Genomic DNA, 13,985 nt, shown 5'->3' with positions numbered 1-13,985 from the left:
AGCAAAGATTTTTTTCTAAAATCTAATCTAAGTCTACCCACTTTGGAGTTTGAAACCATTGCCCCTTGCCCTATCACTACTTGTAAAAAGTATTTTTCAGTCTTATAAACCCTTAAAATATATATAAAGGTCACCATAAAGCTTCCCAGGGCCTCCTCATCTCCAGAGATGACACATTTTTCAGAAACTAACATTTTATGACATTCCTTTACAGTGAATGATTAATCCTGAAGCTTTCATCTGGAGTGCTTTTGCAGATTTGGGTGCTTATACAAGATTAGCAATGAAACAGGAACTCTAAAGAGATGGCACTGATGTATGAGGCACACATCTTGGTAACGGTGCAGTGATATTCCAGGAAGGGAAGCAGGATCCATTTTCCAACAAATTTTTGGTCTAATTTCTTTATAAGAAACATCTTTCTCATAGTAAGAATTACCTTGAAATGTAATTGCACAGTTTTTAAAATCAAGTTTTCTAATTCTGGAACTCAGCACAAGGAGTTTCTTTTAATTATTTCTCAATACCAACCTCCAGCTTTTGCTCGGAAAGTCAGTACCCCAAAAATATGTTAAAAAATACAAAGAATCCAAACATTAAAATATTAAAAATATAAAATATTAATCTGTAAACCATTTCACAAGTGTTCCAGGCCACTCAAACATAAGATTTTCTGTAAAATTTGGATGGGGATTTAACTGTTACACACCTCCAGACTGGGAGGAAAAGATGCAGTAGCATGACTTGAAACACGTGGTTATTAAATTTTCCTGATAAGACACAAGTAATATCTTTCAGGTCACAGGCATGGAAATCTCCCACTATAAGTGGCTATATAATTGCAGTCTCCAAAGGCAATTAATATGTCTGAAACTGGAGGATGTTCTTTCATCCCAGTGATCAAGCAGGAGAACACAGCCCACGCTACCATCAGGTCTCAGCCTTGTTTTAGTGGCTGCTAAAATACTGGTTCTATTCAAGTTGGCAGGTTAAGGCTGGTGGCTCCAGCTCTTCAAAGGCACCTGCATGTTTTTCAATTACCTGAGTGTTAACAGGAGACCACAGAGGGCCCAGACAAGCCCCTGAGGCACCCAAAAGCCTTTGGATGTGCAGCTTTGTGCCTAATAGTCCCAAAGGGGTTTTGTTGGAGCTGCTCAGAGTGGTTGCCCCCAGCCCTGTGGATCCAGCTCTGCTGGGCCAGCTGCAGATCCTGGGCTATTTTGGAGCTGGGTGTGGCTGAGTGCAAGTGCCTTTGTGGGTGTCAGCCTTTGCAGCCTGCAGCTCCTATTTAAAATAAACAGGAATGTAATCCCTGGTGTCACCTGGCCTTGCATTGGGGTTTAGAGGGAAGCTTAAGATTCACTCCCCTGTAATGACCTACATTGAAAGGGTTCTCAGAGGAATAATTCAATTAATTCAGACAGTTATCAGCTGTATCCTCCTCCTCACCTCTTTTTAGCACTAGCTGTTTTATTGCCATTCTTCTTATCTTACTAAACAGAAACAAAAAATTCCTACAAAGTATTTCTTAGATGAGGCTAAGCTACTGAGTTCAAATGAAATTATTTTGGGTAATGGCTGAGCTTGAGGAATTTCTCCTTTTAATACTAATTATATTTGTTCTTAAAGAACATGAAAAAGAGCACGGGAAAACATGCAGAGTGTCTTTTATCTTTTAATAAGCCAAAATTCAGAAAAGCCAAAGGAATTTTATTTGTGGGGTAAGGAAGTACAAGAGTAAAAAGGCAAAACCTGTTACTCATTTCAAGAGAGACTGTATTTCCCTCTACAAAATGCAGGGCAGTAGGCACTGTTCAGAGGTTGCTTTTCCATTACATTCCAGAGCTGAGGCTATCATCCAGCATTACACAGAATTGCAGAAAACTGAGCAGGTCCCACTGTGGGATCTCGGGATGTCACAGTACTGCACCCAAGGAACACAGAATTCAGGAATGCATGGGGGGAGGCAAAAAAAAAAAAAAAAAAACCCAAAAAAAAAAACTCAAAAAATTCCTGAGACAGATATATAGCTTCAGATTTTAAAAAAAGAGAGAATTCCTAAATAAGTTATATTGATAGCTCTGGATTTTAGATTCCCGCTTATTCCCAAGGCCAGAATTTTACTGATTTCTGTTAAAACAGTGGAACAGATAAGAAGGCAAGCTTGCCTGCAGCTCCAGGCTTATTTCCTTGGATGTCACCCTGAGATATGCCTTGAGAACACTTCACAGCTCACCTCTAATGTGGATCATGTAACTGCCAGCAACACTTGAATTAAAGGCATGCCTGTTGTTTGGAGGAGCTGAAGAAGCTGCAGTCTGAAGGATTTCTTTATTGCTATGAAATAGAATAGAATAGAATAGAATAGAATAGAATAGAATAGAATAGAATAGAATAGAATAGAATAGAATAGAATAGAATAGAATAGAATAGAATAGAATAGAATAGAATAGAATAGAATAGTATAAGATGGGATCCTTCCCTCTCATCCATTTTGGTGGATCTTGTTTCCTGACAAAGTTAATTTTTAGGTGAGGGTGCAGAGGCAGTGCAGCTACATCCTGCAAATGGCCATCAGTCACAAGCAGATGGTGACAAGACCCCAGGAGCTGCCATGGGAGCTCTGGCTCCTTTTGTGCTGAGACAACATCCCCACACTAAGGACTCATCATTTAACAGCATTCTTACCCTGACCTTGCACACTGCTTGTTAATCTAAGTTTTCCCATTGAAGATGTGAAATTCCACTTGATGGCCAAGTAAATTTCAGAGAGAATTATCTTCCTTCCTGTTTCCTTTAACTAAACATCGAAGAGAGACTCAACAATATATTCCCATACCAAGTTAAAACCATTACTTCAGAACTTACAAGAGAGTGGCTCAAGTTGTTAGGCCAGTTCAAGCAGATCATGCTTTAGTTCAGGCAGATGGGATTACCAATGTTGCAAACAAATGCTTCTGCTTTAGACCAAGACCCCAAACATGCCAGCATGGTGCATACAAAGGGATCCATCACAGGTTCCAGACCTCCATTGCACTCTGGAAGTGCAATGAATGCAGTCCTGTGCACAAATGATCAGATTGCATCTGTACTAAGTTTCTAGAAAATAAGAAAACTTCAGTACAGTAAACCTGCTAATAATTGTGATAAGTGTTTTAAAGAGTTACTGTCCATTGTCACCTGGTCATGTAATAAGTGTTGATTTGGAGGTTTTCCCTCTATCTGAAGGAAAGCATTAAAAATTGTATCTAAAGTGAATCCATTTGCATTCACAAACCATAGCTACTGATTGAGCAAGTGTCTGGAATTAGTCTCTGGTGCAGCTGGAATGCGTCTGAGATGCCAGAGAGATTCCCAGTGGCCTTGGTCAGAGTGCTTGTGAGCATGCACAGCAGTGAAGCATAAACATCCAAGAAAAAATATTATTCAAAATAGAAATTCCTGATATTTCCAGCTGCTGGAAAAGACTACTTAGAGCTCCTTCCCGTATTAAGATCCATAATTCCATCTAAATTATGATTTTCTGGACATTTCCCTCACCTCCAAATTTGCTAAGCAAGGTTCAACTTTAACTCTTCATTTTCTAGCTTTTGTAAGGGCTGTTCATTTTCTTATTGTTATTTCTGTTGCTGCTTTTCTGGTGTAGCAGTTACTTTGTTATTTAATGCAAAGCAAAACTCTTTGAAAACCAGGGATGATTCATAAATCTTGGAAAGAAGAACTGCTGGAATACAAGATACCAACTTCCTGCCAAAGAAAAGGAACCAGTAGACAAATAAGTGTACTCCAGCATTCTGTACAAATTGTGCTTCCCTAAACTGACATGCAAGAATAAATTCCTGGCTGCAGCCTCAACAACATCCTCTGAATAACCATTGTGAAAGCAAGTATTTTACAGAATAACACACCAGCTGGCTGGTTAGCTGATACATTTTATTACTTCTGTAAGAAAAACAATGCACCAGGAAAACAAAGAGGAATAAATATCATCGAAGAGTTAGGCCATGGAAAATTTAAAGCATTAATTTTATGGTAAAGTTAAAATTGTTATTCTGGGTTTAAAAGTTGTCTTCAGTTTTCGCAGTGGGGTTAGAATTGAAACACTGAACTTATGGTCCTTGTATATTCCAATGCACAAGAATTTAATAATGTGGATGAGCACCACCATGGGTTATGTCACTGTATTTTAGGCTGAATTTAAAAGTGGCTATTAAAAGGGTTTTTGTTTTCTTTTACAACACTTACTATGCACAGGATGCTTAATTTATAACAAAAATGAGAGTAAGGAATTGCTCAAAAATTGCCTGCACTGTGCTGGACTTTGAAGCAAAATTCCCAAGATGCACTCTAATACAGCAAGAGAGTCCAAAAAGCTCTTTTCCCTTTGCTCAGCCTCTCCCACACAATAGTTACAGAAATCAAGGCTCTGATCCAGCAGTCTGCATGCTGACAGACTGTCTTTGAAAACTGTGACAGAGAAGAGCTGATGTGTGAGATGAGGAAAACAACAGTGAAGAAAATAAGCCCCTTAAGATGACTTGTGAATGCTGAGAAATATTTTATAGAGGTGATTGAGTCAGTATTAGAGCTGAAAATGGTTTCTTAAAAACTGAAAGGGAAATTGCTCCAGTTACTCAAAAAGCATAAATACTGTAAAAATGGTATTTACCTGATCTGTTCCCTGCATGAAACTGCTCTTATCTGCCTCCTTAACCACACAAAGAAGACTCAGCCTATTTCAACTATTTTTTCACCTGATGTTAGTTTTAACTGTCAACACAGAAAACAGGGTTGGGTTCTCTATTTTCTGGTGCTATTCTATCCCAGCAAGAGCACATTTTGTTTTCCCATCATGCCTACTAAAAAGTGAGCATTCCATTAAAAGAGATAGTTTATTTATCCAGCCTTTTGGAAATATTTTTTTCTTCAGTGATGCACTAGACAAGACTTTAATATCCCCTAGTTCCTGCAGTTCATGTTTGCAATTTGGGGAGACTGTTGCCTGAATATTGTCTGCAATGCTTGGTGAAAACTTCTGTCATCTGCTAGAAAGGAGTCAATAAGTATTACACTCGCTCTTCTCCCAAATCAGGAATAGAAATTTTGGAATTTAATAAGTAAAATAAACTCTCAGAAGCATTTGGAGGGAATGAAAGTCAGGGAATGACCAGAGTTCTGGTAGAGTATCACAGCATAGAGCAGGTTAGAAAATCTGATATGACAGAGAGAATCCAAGAGGAAAAGGTAATATAATATAAGCTGCTCCCTGAATACTGGGAGGATATGCTAATTTAACTGACCACAAATGGACAGAGTCAAAAAATATGGTTAGAAAGAAAAAGAAATAGTTCTACATTTCAAAATGTAATTACAAAAGTAATCCTTGGCTTTGTGCTCATGAGTCAAATGTCGCCACTGAAAATCCTAAGCATTCTCTTTTAAAAGCTTTCCATGCTCAAGGAGAAATAAGGGAATGTAAACAGGTAGCAGTACTGCATTGAGCTTCAGTAGGCTTTGAACCCTGGTCCAAACACAGATGTTATGTCTCTTTTTGTTCATTTACAAGAGAGGAAATATGGGGAGGTGATCTCTGGTTTTGGGAATAGCATAATACACAACCCTCACATAGCTTCATTTATAATACCTCACTGAGTGGTTACTACCCCTTATTTAATAGAAGTAATTTTACTATTCATGCTCTTAACTGCAGCCACTCTAATTTAGTGGCTACCCTTGTTTAGAAGTCTCACCTTTAGCATAAGCTCCAGATTAAAGTAATTACATTTAATACAAGCTGCCCACTTCTGAGGCTGTCCTTGATTTAGAGCTTCAAGGAGAAGTACTTAAATATAATAGAAGCCATGGCCTGCAAATGAAGTTGAGAACAAAGATTAGTTCATACACCCAGTCTAACACTATTTATAAGTGCAATGTGTCAGTGAGATAGAATAGTTCCTGGAAAAGACTGCACTTCATGTTGGAAGAAAGCCTCACTCAGAGCTGAACAAAAGGATCACCGTAACAATGTACCACACTGCTGTTCTTTAGACACAGAAACAGTCCTTGTAATCATCCTTCCATAAAACCTTGTGCTTGTTTTTAAAATCCATATCAACTCATTTGCTGGAATTGTCTGTCTGAGACAAATTTCCTGTATGGCTGCAAGCTGATATTTGTTGTCTGTTTTGTCTGTGTGTGACAGGGAAGTTTCTGTTCACACCTCATTCTGCCCATCTGCACCAGTAGGGCAGAAGTGGTTCCTCCTGTGGATTAGCAATGTATCCCCTACATTTAGGGTGGAACAATATCATAGAAATTATTCCAAATACCTCTGGCAGTGATGGACTCCCAGAACAAACTATGATGGGCAGTCTCATCAACAAACAACCCCAAGGTCACCAGAGGTGGCCCTTTAGTTTCTGATTTAAATGGATACATTTAACGTCACCAAAAACATTGATCCCAAGGCCAGACCCAGCCAAAGGTTCAGCAACCAGTGATGGTCAGCCTGAAAGAATCCCACAAACAGGCACAACTTGTCCATGCAAACCAACACAGCTCTCCCCAATGCCCAGGGTGGGCTCTGGAAACAACCACCAGCCAAAGCTGAGATCCTCCACAAGCCACATTCCAAAAGAAGCCATAGATCTGCCCAGCTCTGATTCCTGTGAGGAAAAAAGGAGATTTTCCTGCCATCTCAGAATTCATTGCAAAGGCCAACAAACTAGACTGCATTTGCCCCTTCCACTGGTCAGAGATGTGATTAATTCCTCTGTTCCTGAGCAGGGCAACAGTTTTCCAGTCTCATTTCAACCTTCCCAGATCTTCCCCAAGGTATACAGATTAGGACAAAGAATTATAACAAATTTTAACAAGCATAACCAAATTACTTGTAGTAATATGCAATTACAACATAATGGAAGTGTATTAAATTATAACCTAAGCATATTATAATGTTACATGCTGTTCTTATTATGATTACATTAAACCACACACAGCAGTGAATGTTTACCTTGCACATGAATGAAAACTGTGACATATTCAGCTGTTTGATTGATGATGAAATCCTTCCTGTCTTCCTCCTTCTATTAAGAAAAATTAAACCATCCAGACTGAACTGATCCATGCCTATAAGTAATGCAAGTGCTACATGGAAAAGTTGCAATAAAATACTGTAAATATTTAATTCAGTTTTTCAACTGATCTCAGTATTTTTAGTTGTTACCTACTTGGCAAACAACAATCCACACCTCATCTCTGGTATGATCCCTTCCAGATAAATGCTGTGCTTGAGACTGCTTAAGAGCATCTAAATATCTAATTTCTTGATCTCCACTAAAAAAACCAAGAAAATAATGGTTTTATTGTTTTCTACCTGAACCTACAGCTTTCACATGGCTGTATTTCAAAAACATAATAAACATTGCTGGAAATACAGTGTCAGTGGCTGAGAGATGGACAACATACAGGAGTGGTGTCTACTCTCAAATCATGTGGCTCTTGCCCTGTGATCAGTGAAATTGTAAATGTATTTTGCACTGAACTAAGTACACATCTTTCAAAACAAGTATTTTAATGCCCTTATGTTAGCAGTTTTACAAGTTCAGTCTCAAGTGAAATTACAGAAATTAAATTACCTTAGACCAAACTCATTGAATTCCAGTCAAAAAAAAAAAAATTTGCATTACCTGACAGAAACTTTGAGTGCAAATGGCTTTCAGCATCAAGCAAAAATCAACTGTCGATGAAGTGACTAAATTTTACAGCCATTCTTACTGATGACTTCTTGAAGTATTAAAAACATTGATTAAGAGGTGGGAGAAGTAGACAGGAATCTATTATAAAGCAGGAAATATGTCTTGACTATGAAAATCAATGCAGCTGGCAAACAGGAGGACAGAAAAATGTGGAAAAAATACAATTATCTTTGAAGTGGCAGTGAAGGAAAACGTGAAATAGGGCTCCCAAACACATGGGCTGAACAAAGAATCTTCACCATAAGAATAAAACAGCAAACAGGCATTAATTGCTTTCTATTGGAACCAGCACAATAAATAAAATCAGATTATGATGAGCTTTCATAGCTAGTCCATTTATTTTAAGCTTACCACAAAATTCCTGTATGCCTCTCTAGGGCCAGAATTTTTACCTGACTATGCAGACTAAACCCATTTACCAAAGCCTTACAATGTTTGCTATTTTATAGAGGATTTCTTGTCCTTTCCTTACCCAAAGAACAGGTGCTCCATAAACATGGATTACTTGGTGATGGTGCTGGGAAAAAAATGCTGCATTACCAGTAATCTTAGCAAAACAAATAGTAAAATATGCCCTAACAAGAGGTGGCTTGAACTTCCACATAATTAATGTCTTTCAGATAGACACTTCCTTTTTCTTTACAAAACACTGTTTTATGCCATAATTTAAAATGACCATAAAATACCTCATAAAAATAAAGATGATCTCAAGCTGTAAGATTCAGAGCCTAATCACAGTCATCACTGTTATGTAACAATATAAGTGCTAGAGAAAAGATTGCAGTCTCCTATAAAAACAAAAGTTATCCATATTTCATTATTTGCATATACTCTTACATTCAAAACACACCAAAAAATGGAGTTTACACTGGGAATTCTATTGCTAGATAATATTTTGAATTGTACATTAAAGAAATAAATAAAAAATATGCTTTTCATGTCTACAAAGAATACTACATTCAATTCCATATCTGTTTTATCAGACTTCAGACTGTGACCCCACACTAACTCCTTCTCATGGTGCCTTTCCTCTTCCAAACAACTGAAGATGGTAACACATGAGCTGCTGTTACTCAAAAGTAATCATTTCCTTCATAACCTTTTTCTTCTGACATTTTCTTTCCCCTGCAGCTTGAGAGAGATCAAACTTTGCCATTTGACTTGCATGCTGTCCTTGGGGGAGACAAACAGAGCCACAGAAATTTACCCTTAATGGTAAAAAATAATGCTCATGCTGATGTACTGATTGTACAACCCTTTTACACCATAATTTGGCTGAATTTTGGCCAGTAGGGCTGGGCTTTTAGTTCCTTATGCCAAACATAATGTGGGATTGCAAGTGCCATCTTTAGGCTTTAATGCACAGGGCAGCAACCAAAGTGCTCTAATCTTAAAATTTATGTGGAACAGTACAAACCAGAATATTTCACTGTTTCCTTCAGGAGATGATAGCCTGTCCCTGCCTTTTATAAATACAGTTGCAGGGAACATTGAGTAAAAAAAAGGTTCAGAGTTTACCTTTCAGTTTTCCCCAAAGTTTAACAGAGAGACAGTTATCTATAAGTCTACCAATGCCCTCGTGTCTGAAGGTGCCAAATGCAAGGATAACCCATCCAACCCATCTTTGAGAACTACTGGGCAGGGATTTAGTAGAACATCTGTCATTATGGCTGCCCAGTATTTCAGTGTATCATATCCCTAGTGACTAGATGGCTTTTTTCCATTCTATCTCCTTCTAGTATTTCTTCCACCTAAAAGATTTCAAATTATACTAGCTGATTGCTGTGTTTAATAGGCATCCTCAATACATTAAAACATTGTTCCATGTGAAATGTGCTGTTGAGTATTACCTTGGTTAGTAATTTAATTTAATAGGATAGCAACAACACATTGACATTGTGCAGGTTTGTGACCTAATGATTTATGAGACAAGTAGCATTTGCAGACACATTGATTTTGGTAACTGTGCAATGAACAGAACTGAAAAACAAATTTCTTTTTTTTTTAACATCTTTTTTTTTCTTCCTCTTCCAATATTACTTTGGAATGGCCCCTTTTAAAGCTCATTGATGGTTTTAAAAAAAAAATTGTAGGTCATGGCATTATTTTTTAAACCTTCAACACTTGAGGAGCCCCCTGCATCTCAACAAGTGCCAATTAATGTGTTCCACATCACTGGCCCTTGCAAGTGAGGCAACCAAATGCACTGACTGTAGTAAAATAATTTAAACTACGGTGAGATTTCCATGCCTTGACACTCAGAGAAAATAAGGACAATCCCATCACATGCAGGGTGCCCCCTGTACCAGCTGCTGACTCAGGTGGGCAGGTGCAGGAAGAGATGGCCCAGCCCTCTCAGACTGAATCTATTGGGAGCATCTGGGAGAAATCAGGATCCCTCTGTGCTCATAGGATAAATATCTTACTGTGCTGCATAACCCCACCAGCCCCAGTTATCTCATCAGGCAAATCAGGCAGAGTGAGTGGAGAGGAGTCAGGACATGCTATGGGAGGTGACTATCTACAAACAGAACAGGTGAGAGTAGAAATTGCCTCTTGTTTTTTTTTTCTAGCAGTTGTTGGAACAAAGCACATCAGTTTTATCAGTGGGAGGGAGTACACAAACACTTGCCAACAAAAATACACTGCAATAAAAGGGAAAAGTCTGTATGTCACAGGCAGTGACCAATGGCCAAGGCAGGGGAGGGCTGAGAGCAGAGGAGGTGTCTGGAATAGCCCTGATGCCCACATTGGGCTCTTTTTGCAGATGAGAAGCTACTGGAGAGTCACAAAGCCCAGGTGCAGCTCCAGCAGAGATCACCTCACCTGGCTGCTGCTCAGCAATGGCCCTGACACAGGCAGAGAGAGGGGAGGCACCCAGCTCGTGAGGAGGGGGATGCTGCAGCAGACACACCAGGGGTTAAACAGGCACTGCCCTCCTTGGGGGTGTACAACTGAACTCATCCACAGCCAGGAACCAGAAAACATCAATTAGCACTGGCATAGTACAGCCAAACAGGGAGCATCCTCCTCTGCTCCATATTCAGGGAGAAAAATCACCTACTGCTCAGGCAGACTCATAACCTAAAACTGAAGACCAGAGTTTATACCATGCTAAGACCAAAATACTGCAAAGCCCAGCTTAAACCTAAAAGATCCTTTTTTCTTTCAAACTTTATCCCAGTTTCAATCTTTGCAGCTGATCCACATTTTTCAAAGCACTAATGGAAGGACTGTCCTTCCTCTCCCAGCTCCTGTCCTCATTATGACACTCTCATGTGCAGCCCAGCAAATCCTGCTCATCTGCTGTTAGCAACTCAGCTCTGCCACTCAGTTCAACCTGCTTCAATTTATGTCATACCACCTCATGGTTATATCCACTTCACGTTTATTTTAAGCTATATTCTCTTCCTCATTAAATACATTTTCTAGCCTCAGTCAGACATGGATATTTTGTGGCTATGACAGCATTTCAGTATGGTTTTAAATACCTTTGTCCACTTTGCAAACTCCATCAGGTTAGTTGTATCTTTACTTTTTTTAATTTCTTCTCTAAGTGACATAGTTCTTGAGTGGGAGAAAAAATAGTTGGGGGTTCTTAGGGATGTATCATCCTATACATTTGCACATCCCCAAATTTCTGCATTTTGCCTGCACGATGCTCCTGCCAGAGTCCTGATGAGGAGCAGAACACAGGGGATGGCACCCAGGGAGAGCAGTGCTGTGCCCCATCTTTTGGGTCAGCTCATCCCAAAACCACCAGGAGTAACTTTACACAGAGCACGCTGTCCTGTGCAGGCACAGCATGAAAGACACTTTAATGTGAACATGTGAGACAGAGGATTAATGATGGAGGAGATTTAAGAGAGGAAAGAAATCAAGCAGCCATAGGAAAAAGGAAAGAAGAGTTCCAGTGAAGGCTTTTGAATTCACTGTTCTGTTATGCCAAACTTTCTTGTTACAACAACAAGAAATGCAAGAAGAATAATAACAGCAAGAAATTACTGAGAACTTGCTGCAAAAGCATAGGACCTGCAGAACCACCAATTCCTACCTTCACCAATGTGAATTTGACACAGGATTTAGAAACTTATTTTCACTTGGCAATAGAATAAGAGTTTATGCAAAATGTACCAATTCATAACCTCAGGCTAATACTTTTATTCCTCTTCCATAATTAAATTAGGTTTTTAAATAAAACTATTTTCAGGCTTTTGTCAAGGTGTTGATGGATTCAAATCTGTGTGACACTGATCCTTCCATGCCTGTGAATGGGAGGATTATTCACAGTAGGAATGATCTGCAGAGGTCACACGTGTTAAACTGCTGTTCAGTTCAGGTTACTTCAGTAAAAACTGAAAGAATTTAAAAACTTTACAATGATACAGGAATTTGAATAAAAGTAGTTGGTAAGGTTATCTGCTTCCAGCTCTACCAAACATCACAGCCTCTCACTGGTTTGAGTGTCTGGAGATCAGGACTCTGTCAGAGACTCCCTGTGTGACCCTCTCTCTACAGACAGGTCTAATTGGGTGCTCACAAATTAAGTGCTGCAATCCAGAACTTGGACAGAGCCCCTGAGGGCCAGCAGGGAAGGAGACCCCTCCAAACAGTGACTGAACAGCAGCCACAAGTAGAAGTGCTGTAGAAAGCTCTCTAAATTAGCTTGCTTTCTGGAATACTCTCCAGGGCTGAAGAGACCAGCATTAAAATTTTCTCCTGCACCCTGTGGCCCTGCAGCCCTGATCTCTTCCTTAAATTAGCAGGCTCTGACCATTAAATGGGTTTTTCCCCTTTTACACCCTCCTCCTCTGGCCCTGAAGTCTTGACTACCAGTTTGCTCATGACACAAACTGTAAACATCATTGAAGTATCATGAAAGAAGAGAATAGTGAGAATAAATTAATGTTATAAATTACTAAAAGGAAATTATAGATTTGACTTACAACCAAGAAAAATGATTGTACAGACAGTCCAATATTTGCCAGGAAAGAATAAATACATGGGTTTTAACCCAAGTGCCATCACATTCATGCAGACAGGATATTAAATGTATTTGCAGAGAAACCACCAGATGCTCCCATCCACCACTGCAGTTAGAGGGAAAAAAGCAGGCAGTGGGAAACCAGACATCCCTTTCAAACGAGCTTTTCTAAATTACACACAATTCTTAAATGCTTGCCAGCTTCCTGGTACTGTGATTATCACAGCAGTGACAGCAATAACCCAATCAAATATACAGAAAACTAGAAATCTAAGCATTTTCAATTATGCTTTTTTCACTCTGGAATTCTCTGCTCCAGGAGAATCTTTCCAATTTTCAGACTTGTCATTCCTACTGAAAATCTCCCAATATTCAGGGGGAAATCCTATATTTACTACTTTGTTGTGAGGAGTTACTGTTGAATATCCCAGGAGGTTTCCCATTTGCCTTCATTGTTTACATATCACTGCATGGACTAAAGGTGCTCAGAATGATGGAGAAGGTAAATTCTGAACTCAACGTGCAGACTCACACAGAACAACCTGCATGGTCAGAATTAGATCTAAGAAGCTGATTTTACTTAATAAAGCCCAAGTTGATGGGCACTTTATGATTTTCTAAGTTAGCACCACTTCAACTCCTCACTAGAGTTTTCCATTCCACCAAAAGAATTCCTGTTTTTTCTCCTGAGGTTGTGGTTTCCTCAGAGCATGTGGAAGATGATCACCCAGAGACACTGCAGGTATCTCTTTACAGAAACAGTGCTGGACCCTATGGCACCTCTCTTTATTGATTTATGGTTTGCAGTGGTTCTAAAATAATGTTGAGTTCACACCAAACTGAGGAATTGTGCAGTACTACAACTTTATTTTGGGGCTACACCACAAAAATTGCCAACTTTAATTACTCTACATAAATGGTAACACCACACCAATTACTGTGTACTGGAAAAATATGCAAAAAGTAATTAGGAAACAAACTTCTCTTAGAAGTCTGAGCTAGACTGATGGGAAAGTGAGAACTAAAAAAAAAAATAAAATATGCAAACCAAATTGATTACAAATCAAATACTCTTAAGTGGAAAATATTAATTTCTGCAGTCAGTGCTAAGTAATTGAAATACTTTTTGAACTTAGTTATTTTCAACATTACTTGGAAATGAAGATGAGTGTTCCTTCCTAACTGCAGTTTGTCCTCAAACTGCTAGCAAAATTGTAGTATTAGACATACAGTAGCTAACAGGA

This window comes from Ammospiza nelsoni, chromosome 7, assembly GCF_027579445.1.
Source record: "Ammospiza nelsoni isolate bAmmNel1 chromosome 7, bAmmNel1.pri, whole genome shotgun sequence".
Lineage (NCBI taxonomy): Eukaryota > Metazoa > Chordata > Aves > Passeriformes > Passerellidae > Ammospiza > Ammospiza nelsoni.
This window is presented reverse-complemented; position numbering follows the sequence as displayed.